We start from the raw sequence: 14,320 nt of genomic DNA on the forward strand, positions 1-14,320 counted from the left end.
GGACCAACCGCTACGTGTACTAAGACCCACCTTCCTGGGAAGTGGCTGGACATTGCCTGCTGATGGGAAGTAGAAAAAATCTTTTGCTTTCCTTCGCTTCCGCTCACAGCCTTTGCTTTTACTTTATTAAACTGCCTTTATCTTGACCCACAAGGTTTTTTTCGATCTGATTTTATCCCACTCCCTGTCCTGCTGAGGAGGGGAGTGATAGAGCGGCTTGGTGGGCACCTGCCCCAGAGCCAGGGTCAACCCAGCACAGAGAGCTGTTGGATGGAAGGTGACTGACCCCTTGAGCCCCCATTCATGGCTGCTCTCCTCTAGTCTGTAACAAGGGCTGTGCTGTGGCATTTCAGCACAGAGAAATCACCGCGATGGCTGGGTCAGGGCAGGTAAAGTTCTTGGAAATTCAAAAAGGAAAGTGTAAGAAGAGTCAGTGCAAGTACGAGCAGTGTGATTTTTTTAGTATTTTGATTATATTTGATAATGTTTATTTTTATCCACACACTGTTGCTCTGAGCCCAATGTATAATCAGTCATACAATGGGATAAATTCATGTGCAGTCACACAGAGTTATTTTTACTGAAGCATATGAAGGTGTATAATTTTTGCTATATAAAGAACACTAAATCACAGGGCTTTTTGGTGTTTTTTTTTTTCCCCCGGAATGTGCTAATGGCCAAACATATGCACACAGTTCCGGAGAAAACAAAGAAATACACAAGTATTAAATACTAACAGCTGCTCTGTTCAGGCAGCAGCCACATGCTGGCCTGTTTTATGAAAAATAATTGGAAAAACTTCCACACAAAATAATCATCCTACTTGAATTTTTAAGAGCCTATTTGAAATGTTTTACTTTCAGAGGAATGACTTCCTACGGAGTTCAGATCTACATCTGGCTGTAAAAATACCTGCTCCCTATTGCCACAGAGCATGACATGTAAAGCCTGTAGTGCTTGCCAGAAATCCACCAGTTCTAGCTCAGTCCTTTCTGGGGAGTCACGACAAATTCATCTAGAGAGCAAAAGACAAATCTTTGTCCAAATGCCCTTAAAATCTTTTCAGCATGGAGAGTCTGCAAATTAGTTTTTTCTGTTATTCTTGCTCCAGTGAGCAGTGAAAACAATTGATTGAGTCTTTGCTATAGAAGTAGGGGCGTAACAGCAAATTAAAAGAGGTGAGCTTAGTGGTTTAGTGTCTGGACAGTGAGGTAGGCTGTCTTGTCCAGACTGGAAGCTACAACCATCATTTGTCCCACGCAATACCCTTGTTTCTACACTATGGGATCTTGACTGGGGCCCTATTAGTCTGTCACATTTTACAACAAATAACAACCCATTCTCTTTGACCTTTCACAAGCAGGCCATAAATTTTAAACGTCTAATCATTTTTGCTGATCTGCTTTGGATGGTCCCTCCAGTTTTCCTGCATTTTTCACTTGCACATGGAGCCACTTCACAGACCAGATGTATTTGTGAAGTATTTTCCTTATATAATCCTCTAGACACATGCACATGTATCTAACTTTATGTATAACATCCACCAACCAATCGTTTGCCCGGTTACTGAGGATGTGCCTTTGTACTTTCAGGCTTACGATGGGAAATGAGTAGCCAGCAAGGCCATGGATAACCTGTTGCAAATACATCAGCATCCATAAACACCCTCTATGTTAGTGCTCCTCCCCCAGGCCTCGTAATTTAAAACAATCAATGATCCTTGTAGGACGTATTTTGAAATGTTTGGAACATAATAAACATAGTATCTTGCTAAGGCCTGTTTTTCTTTTGCTAGTTTAGCAGTAAATATTTTCTCACAGGTGTCAAGCAGCTTGATGCATAATGCGATTTGAAATGAGATTATTTAAAGATTACTTGTCAGCAACATTTGTACTTTCCTACTTCCATTTGGGACGTTTGGCATTATATGTGTCTTATATTTAGCATCTTAACATTTTTCACTAGCTTATTCCTCAGTCCTTCACTACAAAAATGGAATGGCCTCTATTGAGCTACAGAGGTTTTATTTTGGCCATGTTAGACGTCATGTTTGGTTTTGAGTTTTGAAACCTGCACTTCTTGTCCCTCTTCTTTTTCCTAGCCTGAGAGCAAGGAATATTTTGTTTAAAATTCCAGGGACAAAAAAGTCAGCAGACCTCATTGACAACTGGGGTTTTTTTTGTGACACAAAACACAGGTTTATGTAGGCAGATTGTCCAGGTAATGATCTATAGAGGAGAGTAGGCAAAGCTATGTGACCTAGCTTCACACTTTCTGCTTTGAGAGATAATCACAACTGCAGTGACCAGCAGTTGAGGTGAACAGGAAGGAAGACACGAAAGAAAGACCTGGTGGACTGATGGCTGGGCACGGAAGGCAGCGAGAGCTCAGCTTGAGAGGCAGAGAGGGATGAATCTCCCTCTCCTGGCATCAGTAAAAGCTGCAGACAGTGGACTCCTGTGCAGATGTCCCTTTTGTGCTATTTTCACATTTTCTTGTTGCCGTAGGCTTGTAGATAGAATACAACTTCAAGATCATTGCCACCTGACAGTCATATCTCACTCACCTGCATCTTTCAGCAGGCCACTTAAACCGCCCACGCATGGGTCCTCACACCTATTGATGGGACCGTAACGTGCGATGAGGTTGTGCACTGACGCTGGTGGCTCTGCTGCGTCAAGGCACTCGGTAGTCTAGGACTGTCTCGGGCTAAAGCCTCGTGACTTTCTCTAACTGGAATAGACCACACAGAGCATGTTCTTTCGAGCAGCTCTGTCAGCAGTGTATATGCCTGCAGAGATGGTGAGCTTCTTCCACGGCATATACACTGTCTTCGCTTGGTATCTTTCTCCCTGATTATTTCAGTTCCTTATGTTTTGGGAGTTTAATCATGACTTCTGGAACATAGTGCTCTGTTCTTTACAAAACCCTTCACTGAGGCTTGCACACATAGACATGGCGACTGGCTTTTAAAAGAAGCACTGTGGTCTGCAGCATGTATCGTAAGACAGAAAAAAGCCTAAAAAACATATTGAGAGACAGATGCTACCCCAGATATCAAAGTTTTTATTTCTGGATGCTTGCTTTTCATCTGCGAAGCTTGTGCTTTGGGCTGAACACTTTTGCTGCTCGCTCAAGAAAATAACTAGTTGTACCATTTAATTTCGAGAACCATTTCATTCGCTAGACAAGTCATTGAGTCTATTTGTATTAACCTAAAGCAAAGGGATCATCTTCTGTTAAGGGTGTATTCAGGCAGTGTGTATATTTATATGCACTCAGGTTTCAGCATTATCTAGAGGCATCAGCTAAATAGAACTGCATGCTTTAATAATCATCATTCTAGTTGTCTTTGCCTTAATTTATTGCTCCATAGTCATAAACATTAGTTTCTGCGAATGGACTGTCAGTTTATATGAATGGCAGGCTCTTCACATTTTGTTGTGTAAAACTATAAAGCAGACATAAAAACACGTTTGTCATGTGGTGAGAATAATTTCTGTACCCAACATTAATTTAAAAGACAATTTAGGAGACCGGAAGCTGATGCTTGACCAACTAGATTTTGACTTGACAGTTCCTTCCATAATAAAATTCAGCAAAACCAGGAATGTATGTGTTATCTTCTGACACTTAATGAGATAAGCAGCATGGAGTTGACCCAGGTTCCTATTCTCTAAAATAAGAAGTGATGTCTCTTTTCGCTTACCATTAGGTTTTCCCATTCTTCCACTTCTGGAAACTTAGGCCATTTATTTGGAATACGCACTCTGTCCGAATTGGTTTATAAAGTGTTCCTATTTGAGCCCTTGTTAATCAAGGTATCTGAACTGGGAAACACCTTGGAGAATTAAAGATTCCTCCAAGCAGTGACTACCAGAATCAGTTCCCACTACTGATGGAAGCGGCAGCTCTGCAGGTGAAACACCGCCCTGCAAGTCAAGGGAGATGGCAAAGTCAAGAGTCTGTGTGTGTGAAACGGTAACCACAGGAGGGATTTACCAATCTTAACGTGCAACAAGATTTTTAGTAAAGTCACAGCAGAATAACATTTTTTTTAAAGTGTAGTTGGATTCTGAAAGCACTCCTGCCCTAAAAGGACACAGTGCCTTTTAAAACCACATATTGTGTGACTTATTCTGTACTGACTCACTATTTATTGTTCTACCCACCGCGTTTGAGGCTGAGTTATGTACCAGGCAGGCATCTCAAACTGAGGTGCGTAATCTCGGCCATTATGAGTTACGCACAGCAATAACCAGGATGATACAGTGAGAAAAGCTGTGCTTTTACTGTAGGACGTTTTTTTTTCAGAGTTCCTCTGCCACACATAGCACAAGGAGAAATCACCTTTTATTTTCTCAATGCACATTCCCATTTTGCATTCCATTAGTATTTTTCTCAAATGCTTTGTTTTACTGCAATTCATCCAGAAAGCATTCCTACCTTTTTCCTTCCATTCCCTTCATTTTAACAGCTCTTGCACTCACCTATTTTTAGAAGGGTTGTAAGTACATAAGCACACGTACATACACATTCCATCTCACATCTCTTTATATGCCTTTCATTTGGGCGTCAGCCTACACTTTCTTCTTAGGTTCTCAAGCTTCAAATCAGACAAAGCACAGAAAAATATAGTTTATGTATGTTAGTTTCCTTGGCGTAAGGCAGAAACTAAGAACAAATGTATGAGCCCACCAGTGTGTCCCGCTGATCACAAAAGCAGTGAGTTCAGTAGAGATTTCTTCCAGTGGTAGCACCAAGACACTGGAAAATGAGAGGGTGAGGAAATGCTGGCAAAGCTGGTGTCATAGATCCAAGCGCTGTCTCCTCATCGCGGTGAGTCACAGAACGGTAACATGGTGATGCCAGGGGCTAACCATGCTATATTTGGGCAACTCAGTGCTGAAAAGGATTGGTGACAAAAGCATTTATAATGACAGATTTTCCCTGTAATTGGAAGCAGGACGTAATTCCCTGTGGCTTGTTCCTTTCCTCACTCCGGCCTGCTGACAACTCTGCACAATGGTTATTTCCATAGCTAGGCCGTAAGGCGGTCTAATTATTCCGGAGGACTAACAAGTGTCATCAAGCACTGCATCCACCTTCAGGGAATTAGTTCAGTAGGTCTCCTGCTTGGATCCCAGAGCTAGGTTGGCTGCTGCTGTGTCCTCTTATGGCATATATTGAAGAGGATATGTGGGTGTGGTTTTGTTTGGGGATAACTACAACCCCTTCCCTTCCCCACTGATTATACAAGTGGAGCCTAGAGTAGAGAACCAACTTTACGTAAGTGAACTACTCCACAAATGCTACAGGCCTTACTAATGTCAGGTAGGTGTTCTATAGCGAGTCCCAGTGCTACTGGCCAGGTTCATATGCATGCAAGTCTGTCTAGCCATCTCGTTTGCTTAAAATCATGTAGATCCACATATTTTTTTTAACTTTCTGTGGGTCCCAAATGAAAAACAATGAGTTCACCTACTCTAATAGTAAAAGCCTTAACATTTTTGTCTGGATTTGGTGGTGGAATGTGCTCCCATAAGCACAGCTATGCCTGAGATGTAGATGCACATGACAGTGTTACGTGCTCGTTGGTGCTAGCCAGTGTTTTTTTTTTTTGCGTTGCACAAAACAACCCTGGCTAGCACCAACGAGCACAGTAACAGGGCATTCACAAAAACCCCTACTTTAGGATTCCCCACTGAAACACAAGAGACTTTATTTTACCTATATGAAAAGCAAACTTTTCTTTTCTAACAAGTCTCTGGCCCTTAATAAGTTTCTGAAAGCTGCAGCTGTATTTTCAAAGGACTGCTTGATGCAAATGCTTTCTGGGGTTTGTGTGAATTTGTCACAGCTGGGGAATGCCTCCACACCATTAACACATACAAGTAAATCCAGTGGAAGTGTTGCAAATTATACCAAGAGCATTATTTCAAACATGCACGGGAATCCTCCAGCAGAGATCGTGATGTAGGTGTGGGACTCTTACCTCAACAAAGGCCTCGATCAGACAGCTGGGTTATACGGGGAGCAAATGCAAAGAGCCACATGGAATAATCACCGCTGTCCAGATTGTGAAGCCATTCCATTGAATCTAATCCCCGCTCGAGGCACAGAGGTCCCTTTGATCGCACTCCAGCCCTGTCTTCTCCAACCTTGCGCCTGCCCTCGCTGAAGCCCGCCGTAGTACTACACCCTGTTTTAGTGTACAGATAAATTAAGATACGATGCCAGAGGCAGAAATTTTAGGAATATGCAACAGTCTTCGGTCTTCACCACGCCAGAAATTCATTGTGCTTTGTGAATGACTCTAAACTGCGTCGCTTGGTTGCAGCCCTGAGAAGCTTCTGTTTTACCCGTCTAGAAAATGGGACTCTGTTACAGGAGAAATGAAGACACCTATCCTAGGCGACAAAATGCTCCTTATGGCTTCTTCACCAGAGAACTCTCTATGATGGAAAAGATGGGCATAGGATATCCATATTCATTTGACATAACATTTTATAGCATGCCCTTCTTAGGCCTGGGGTGGATACTGTAGGGCAAATGTAAACTTCTCTATGGCTGCGGGGAGTAGAGAAGCCAGTATTTGCCTTGGGCAACTGCAGAGAGGCAAGGGTCAGCCACAGAAAATAGCAGCAGCCAGAAAGGACCCTCCGGAGCTCGGTTTGCTCATCTGAGAGGAGGAACTAGGAACCAAACCTGCTTATAGCCCCAGCTAAGCTGGGATGCGGACACGGGTGTTTGGATTTGGGTCACTTGCATTGTGCCTTATGCAGAAAGCAGTTTCCACTAGGAATTGCTGTATCAGGGAAGTTCATCCTCGTCCATGTTCTGTTGAAGGGTTTAAGCTCAGCTGTACACTGTCTTCAAAAATAAAGAGGCCAGTGCTCAGTGCCTCTCAGAGACGCATGCACGAGAGGGCCTCCTGAGGGGAACAGAAGAACCGGGAGGAAGGGGTGGGGAAAGCTATCTTATGACTAATTGCTGATTGCAGCTGCAGATAGACACGTGCTTAATTATCTGCTATATGCATGCAAATTTGGTTTGCTGTCACTAGGGTCCAGATGTTCCCTTCCATTATACTAAGTACAACAAACAGAAGGAAAAGGGCCAGAGAACAAAATAAGAGGGGCCAGGAGCAGCAGCTTCGTGCTATTTTTCCTTCCTGTCACGTGCTCGGCCTGGCGTAGCATGTTTCTGAACTCCCCATCGCAGGCAGAGATCTGTGAGTTCACAGGCTGAGCACACGGTCAGAGAGGAGCTGAAGCCTGAGAAAAAGCTCTTTGCCCAGCTCCCTGGAAGGGGTGCAGGTAGGCACCCAGCCCCACAGCGGGCAGAGGCCGGGCTTGGCAGGGGCATCCCGGATGGCGTGGGGGCACACAGGAGCTGCCCAGGAGCATGGCACTGAATCTGGGGTCTGAAGGGAGCAGTGGCCGGGCTCCTTGCCGTGAGCATGTAGCCTGAAATTGCCTGGCCAAGCTAAGGGACACCACAGCTCTGACACCTTCTCTCCTGCAGACATTTCCCTTGGCAGGGGTGCTTGCCTTGGGAGCACGTTTCCTTCTCCCTCTCTGAGCAGTCTTTAGGCTTACTTTTCCTTACGTACCTTTCCTTCTTCAACTACAAAGTCTTTTTCTTTCTATCCATCCTCTAGGCTCCCATCTGTTTTTTAGGCATTTTTGATACTGATAGAAAACCAGTGTTTTTTCACAAAAAGTGAATTGAAGCCTTCTTCATTTTAACTCTTTATAGCCAAGCCCTTTCCATAAGAGCTATCCATGGTGTTTCCAGCATTTCAAAACAATAATCTACACAAGCCCAACTAGATCCTCTTCTCCTATCAGCCCAATTCCAGGAACAATAGAGTTGTGTTGATTTATACCAACCACACACCTGGCCTTTATTGTGTTGGATGGCATTCACTGTCTCTTTGGAAGATTTAACCTATTCATTCTATTTTAATCCAATAACAGTGATGATCATTAGTGGTTTTGTGGTGTATTTCGAATCTGAATTTGTTCTGAGTCTATGCATCACATCGCTCCGCTTTATCTTTTGTGACAAATGCCATATGCGTAGATTCAGTGATCACATGTCCTCTGAAGTGGCTCAGTGGGGACATTTCCTTCCTTCAACGTGGCAATCTCAAGAATCTCACTAAATATAACTTACCAGCTCAAAATCTGGTCCCACTCTTCTGCACGCAGAGATTATCGGGTGCCCAGAAGGGTTTTCTTCTCTTTGAGCCTGGTGAAGGGATAGCGGGATGACTGCAGTTACTTCTGAGTTCGAGCAGCACGGGAAAAGGCTGAGCCCAGGCATTTGGGCTGGCTGGCTCACAGGTGGTGGCCTGAGACCACCCCCCAGCACGGCCTTCACTGTCAGCACTCGTCAGGCAGAATGGTTTATATGCCTGGTCTCCTTGCTCCCACCCCCCCGCAGATGCAAACTCTCTTTGCGTTTGTGTGAAGCTTTCATTTATGCTTGTTTTCCTAAAAAAGGGTTATCTTAGGTTTTCTGGAGACACTGTCCTGCTCTTTATTGCATAACAGATTTCATCTGCAATAACAATTCTCCATAAACCTTGGAAATACCATAGAATAACTTTTTTCTAAAGTGCATGTGCCATTTTTTGCGTGTTTTAAACAAGGCGTGTGAGCCAAAGTCCTGTGAAGCGGCTCGATCCTTCCACCAAGCCCCTGAACTTTGGATCACGCCTACGTGTTTTCTTGGAGAACTGCCCGGAGAGCCTTCAGCTTCGTTACTGCCTGGGTTACCGTCCCCAGGGTACGCCCTTACCTTTGATTTAACCAGATACAGCAAAGGGGAAGTTAGGCCTTTATTAATGATCTGACACCTTGCTTTCAGGCAAATTTTACCCTCGCCTTAGCCAGAGGAATCGGTATCTGGGCGTGTTACTCTAGCTTTGTAGCATCCAGACAGCAATTTTGATCAGAAAAGGAATCAGAAGGATCTAGAGTTAAGATTTATGGTGCTGTTAACTAACAATATAGATCCTCTATTAAGCAGTATCTCATGATGATAGATCTTGGCTCACTATGTTATTAACACACTGTTGATTAAAACAGTATCTGCAAGAGCTGGGCACAGAGCCCTTTACTTCTGTATCTTTTCAAATTATTTTCTTCGTTATGTCTTTGGGCTTCAAAAAACCAGATCTGAACAGTCCTTTCTGGAGTGAAATTCTGAGAGTCTTCTTCCATATCAATTCAGAAATTACTGACATGCCTACGAATGCAATTGTTTATTCTTAGGAGTGCACAGTCCTTCCGCGACAGGGATCTTAGACAGGGCCTCCCCCACAGTGGAGAAATCTGTGGCCATTCCCAGTTTAAACATAAGTGAGCAGAAGCAAAAGATCACGATGGCGACTATCCGTCTTTTTATTCCGAGCAGTAACGCCGCAGCGCTCAATCTTTATCAGCGAGCGGGTGACATCCTAACAAAGAAGCTGCGTCTCACAGGACGTCTCACCCACGCTTCACGTTCAGAACCACCTGTAGGAAACGCAGTGATTAAGTAATGCAAGGAGTGTGTTTGAAAAGCATCTGGTGCATTCTGAACCAGGAGACACAGCGTGGTGTGGCCGACAGGTCACCATTTGGTTTCATCACTGGAGAGGATCTCCAAAGTTGACAGGGAGCACGTAAGGACTCACTGCTTGTTTTGCTCGCAATTCTTCCTACTCCGAGGATGCTTCATTGTGGCTCTAGTGACGATCAGCCTCTTGCAGGTTTGAGATGTCCAGGCCGGCTGCACAAAGGAGGTTTATGCTTATGCCTCGCAGTCTTAATGCCTTCAGTGAAGCTCTGACATCGTGTTGTGGCACTACCCGCGTCAGCGTAAAGCAGTTCCTGTTGCCAGGGACATCCACTTAATGTATTTTTAGAAACTACAGACAGATTTGCAGGAGGCTGGACCGTCGTGCCCTAAATTTCCTTACTTCACTAGAGAAAGATGCAGAAGTTTTTGGTTTGTTTTTTTTTTTTTTTTTTTTTTTTTAAATGAGGAAACCACAAAGAGCATGGTGAGAGGCAAAAAGCATGGCAAGAGTTCATTGCAAAGCCATAATGCATTCATAGCGTTCTCAGTAAAGACCGCATTTCCCAGGCTATTTTATGGGGGTCAGAAGGGAAGCAGAGGGGAGAAAAAGCCCCAGATAATTCACAAAGGGCTCCGAAAGAGGGGAAAGCTACTAGCAGGAGGGAGAGCTAAAATGGAACAGCTCATAGGTGACTCCAAAGGAGTGGTTGAAGGGCCAGAGAAAGTTAACTCCCCCAGTTCATTTTGCTGCTGGCAGAGCGAAAGGCTGACGGCTCCGTGTTTTACGTGAAAGCTCCACAGTAACAAAAGCACAGACCTTCAAGCCCACATACAGGAAGACTGTTGAAGGAGCTGCACTTGGAAGTTTTTGTCATTGGAAAGTAAGTTACAGTACCATTTATAAGCAGGGTAAAGGAGAGATGTTTTCCTTGTATATATATACTTTTTTTTTTTTTATAACATTTCTATAGTGAATGTTAAGCGCTGGAACAGGTTGCCCAGAGAAGCTGTGGATGCCCCATCCCTGGAAGTGTTCAAGGCCAGGCTGGATGAGGCTTTGAGCAACCTGGTCTAGTGGAAGGTGTCCCTGCCCATGGCAGGGGGGTTGGAACTAGATGGTCTTTAAGGTCCCTTCCAACCCAAACCATTCTGTGATTCAGTATTTCCTCCTACAGTGCCCTGTGATCTATTTCATTTTATTTGCCTGCTGTTCTCAGTGTCAGGCTTCCCAACTGTCTTTCAGCTCCCATTAATCCGTGTTCTGTAGTTATAATAAATGGCAACTCACGGACCTCGGTGTCATCCACCTCACGTAACACGACCCTATTAACTCCAACCCAAATCAACTGGAGAAGAACCCTTTGCCCTTGTAATGTATGGACAAGGGAGATTTGGCACTAGCAATACCAGTGTGGTCTCGTCTAGAAAGGAAATCTGCTCTCCTTATGGAATTGATTTGGGATTCAGATGAACCGTTATGGCTAAATCCCAACACCCCACTACAGAGCGTGGGTTTTAGGCCATGCACTCTCAGTGTACTGAACACCACGTTGGATCCTTTCTCCTTAAACTTTTCAAAACTTTCCCCATAAGCCTGAATTTCAAGAGGTACAAACCGTTTAGCAGACCCTTGCCGGCAGACATATGCATTTCTTGGGTCGTTCCTTTTGATTTTAAGGTGAATTAAGCAAAATGCAAGCTGTAGTAGTTTTCCACCCTTGAGCAGAAGCAATGAGTAATAAAGCAGGCTCAGAAAGGATGACTGGGGCTGCAAGTTTTTTACCATTGAAAATATCAGTTAAAGGCTTGAATAGTGAATAGTAAAGATGACTAGAGAATTAAAAAAAAAATACAGGGAAATCCTATCCTGTGGGAGTTATTTACTCTTATTCTAACATGGGAATCCATAGGGTTGGGAGTTCACTTGGAACACTATAGCCAAGAGAGGTAAATAATCCACTGAAGTTACTGTCAAATGTCAACACTCGGATGACGGAAGCCTTGGAAATATTACTTGTAACAACAAGAAACGCCCATGACAAAGTGTTTACCTAAGGCTCATGTTCCTATTTATTCTTTACCCAATACTCACGTTGCTATTTATTCTCATAACATCTCATCTTACCACAAGATTTAGTTACTTCTGGTCCGCTACAAAATGTATTGGGGGAATTGTTTATTTTGACTTTAACAAAGATCTTTCCTGGCGAACCCGAAGAGAAGGAACCTGCACGACTGAAATTACATCTACCATTCATGACTTGAAATGCTTGAAAATTCAGGCTTTTGTTTACCAGGAGATGTTTCCCATGTGAGAAAATTCAGAATATTCTAAGCACAAAACAGACAACGCATGAAATACAGTTCAGCATTCGTGTGGATTTCTTCCGTGAGCCTTCTTCATCAGACTGATCTCAACAGGACACCTTCTGTCCCCAGGTAAAGAAAACCCACTGACTCTTCTGGGTCAAAAAGCTTCTTACTAAAGGTTTATCAGCCCGATACAGATTTATCGATGTTAACGCACAAAACCTGAAACGCTAGCTGGCTGGTGTCATTTGTCCCGACAGGGTGAGACAGCCTGGCCCTATGGAGGCAATACAGCAGAAGAAACAGGGATGGGAAAACAATGTCCAAGAACCTTAAAACCAGAAAAACCCTTCTGCTTTTTTTTATGATGCATTCGAATGGCGCTGGAATTAGTACTCATCGTTATAACTTGCATTTGCTCAAGTCTTTATACGTTTTGCATTTCTTCTTGTCAGCATTAAAACTCCCTCTGGTAAAATAAAAACAGAGGGAAGGGAATTAAAATCCAGGACTGGCTCCAGGTTGTGATGCAAAAATCGTTGTCAGGTTTGATTTTTCTGAGGGGGGAAGGGAAGAAGGAAAAGGCTTTTTTTGGGACTAGGGAAAATCTGCTTCAGAGAGCAGTCTGGCGGGCATTAGATAGGAATTGTTGCTAGGGAATTACCTGATAAAGTTGAACTGTTCTTTCTCCTTGTGGAAATTTTCCGTGCCAACTAAGGCCAGTAAATCCACAGTATTTCCACCGTTTTGGCCACCTGAGTATCTGACAACCTGCTTCGAAGGCAGGGGCCTTTACACGTGGAAAGAAAAACTGATTTCCAACCCCCACCGCCTCTAGGCCGAGGGGTGTTTTTGTCCCACGCAGCAGGCAGCCGTGCAGGAGGGGCTCTTTCCACAGAGCATCTCCAGAGAGACGGCTCTGCCCTGACGAGCCAGCCCTCCGCTCCCTGCGAGGCCTCCACCCCGGCACACTTCTGCTGCACCCCATTCCCTCCAGAAGTAGCCCCGAAAGCTCTGCAGGGATGTAGCTTTGCCTGTAACAGAACTGCCGCAGAAAAAGCGACGCAGGATTTGGTGCGAACAGCTTTCTGACACCTTTGCCACCCTGAAAAGGACCTGCAAGGCTGCAAAAATTTGATGAGGGATTAATGATCAAAGCCAAAAGGGCTATTGGCCTGGTATCTTCCGTTAATCCAGCCAGCACCTCATTCCAAACACACCGAGGACACGCTGCTGCACCTTGGGCAAGGAGGCAGGGGAAGGTGGGAAGGGGAGTTTGTTTGCATCACTGGCCACTCCCGCCTAGGACCAGCCTTAGAAAGTGTTTTAATTTTGCAAAAGAGGGCTGGCATCAGGGTTTTGGGGAGGGAAAGTAACTCTCAAAATGCTGCTTCGGAGAGTTAGTGGAAGAGGAAGCCAGGTCAAGTGTATTCAGTCCACCGCTGTACCCAGGAGAATAAAGCAAACTGGGTCCCCCACCCTCCCCCGTGGGTCACAAGCAGGTACAAAGGAAAGACTGGAGTGTCAGAGAATAACAGTTTTGCTGACTTAGTCCTGCAATTCATGCTACGTCACTGTAGCACATGCAACTGCTGTTGCTAATACAACTTTTCTTCATTTAATCAGAAAAAAAAAAAAGCCTACAGAGGAGACTTTCTGACTCTGAAGATTACAAGGAAAATTACCCTTTTTTCTCAGGTCTTTCATGACCAAATACTAATAAGCAGAAGTGATGGACTCCTGCTTATTCAGGCAAATGAGCTTCTTAAAGCTACAGAAATATTTGCATGAAGCAAGCAGGATATAGCAGCAGCCTGTAAAAATCACTCAGAAGAAACACCAGGTTAACATAACCAAACCATCCATTTTCTCGTTTGAAGAACTTAATGCATTTATTTGGCCCCAGAATTCCTAGCATTGTAACAAACTCCCAAAGTTTCACTCCTTAAAGTGCTTTAAACTCCATTTATATTATTATTATTACTTTAAACATTAATGTACATTTCTGTATAGACATCAATCCGATGAGATTTATAGTTTTTCATAAAATTCTTTATATTAGTGGATCAAATTTGCTCTCAAGATGACCAGCATTAAGGCAAATTTCCAAAATTAAGACAATGGAGTTACTCAAGTCCCTGCTGTCGTGGGCGAGAGCAGAATTGGGCCCAGCAGGGTATATACAATTACACTCTCTGCGTATATTCCGAAAGGCACAAGGGATGACCTTGGAAACCAAGAACGTTTAAAAGGGAGTTTATCAAAGCAAATACTTTCAGTTTGCCTTGGCACAGTCCACATCCAGAGGCCGCATTTGCTCACCAGCTGTTCCGAATAACCAGTGTGAAGCCAGTGACGCAGAGATCAGCGACAGGAACCCGCGTTGCATGAATTCAGGCGGTACCTCAGCAGAGCCAACCTGGTGTGTGCACAACGG

Source organism: Eurypyga helias, unplaced genomic scaffold (genome assembly GCF_000690775.1).
Source record: "Eurypyga helias isolate BGI_N326 unplaced genomic scaffold, ASM69077v1 scaffold29117, whole genome shotgun sequence".
In the NCBI taxonomy this organism is placed as follows: Eukaryota; Metazoa; Chordata; class Aves; order Eurypygiformes; family Eurypygidae; genus Eurypyga; species Eurypyga helias.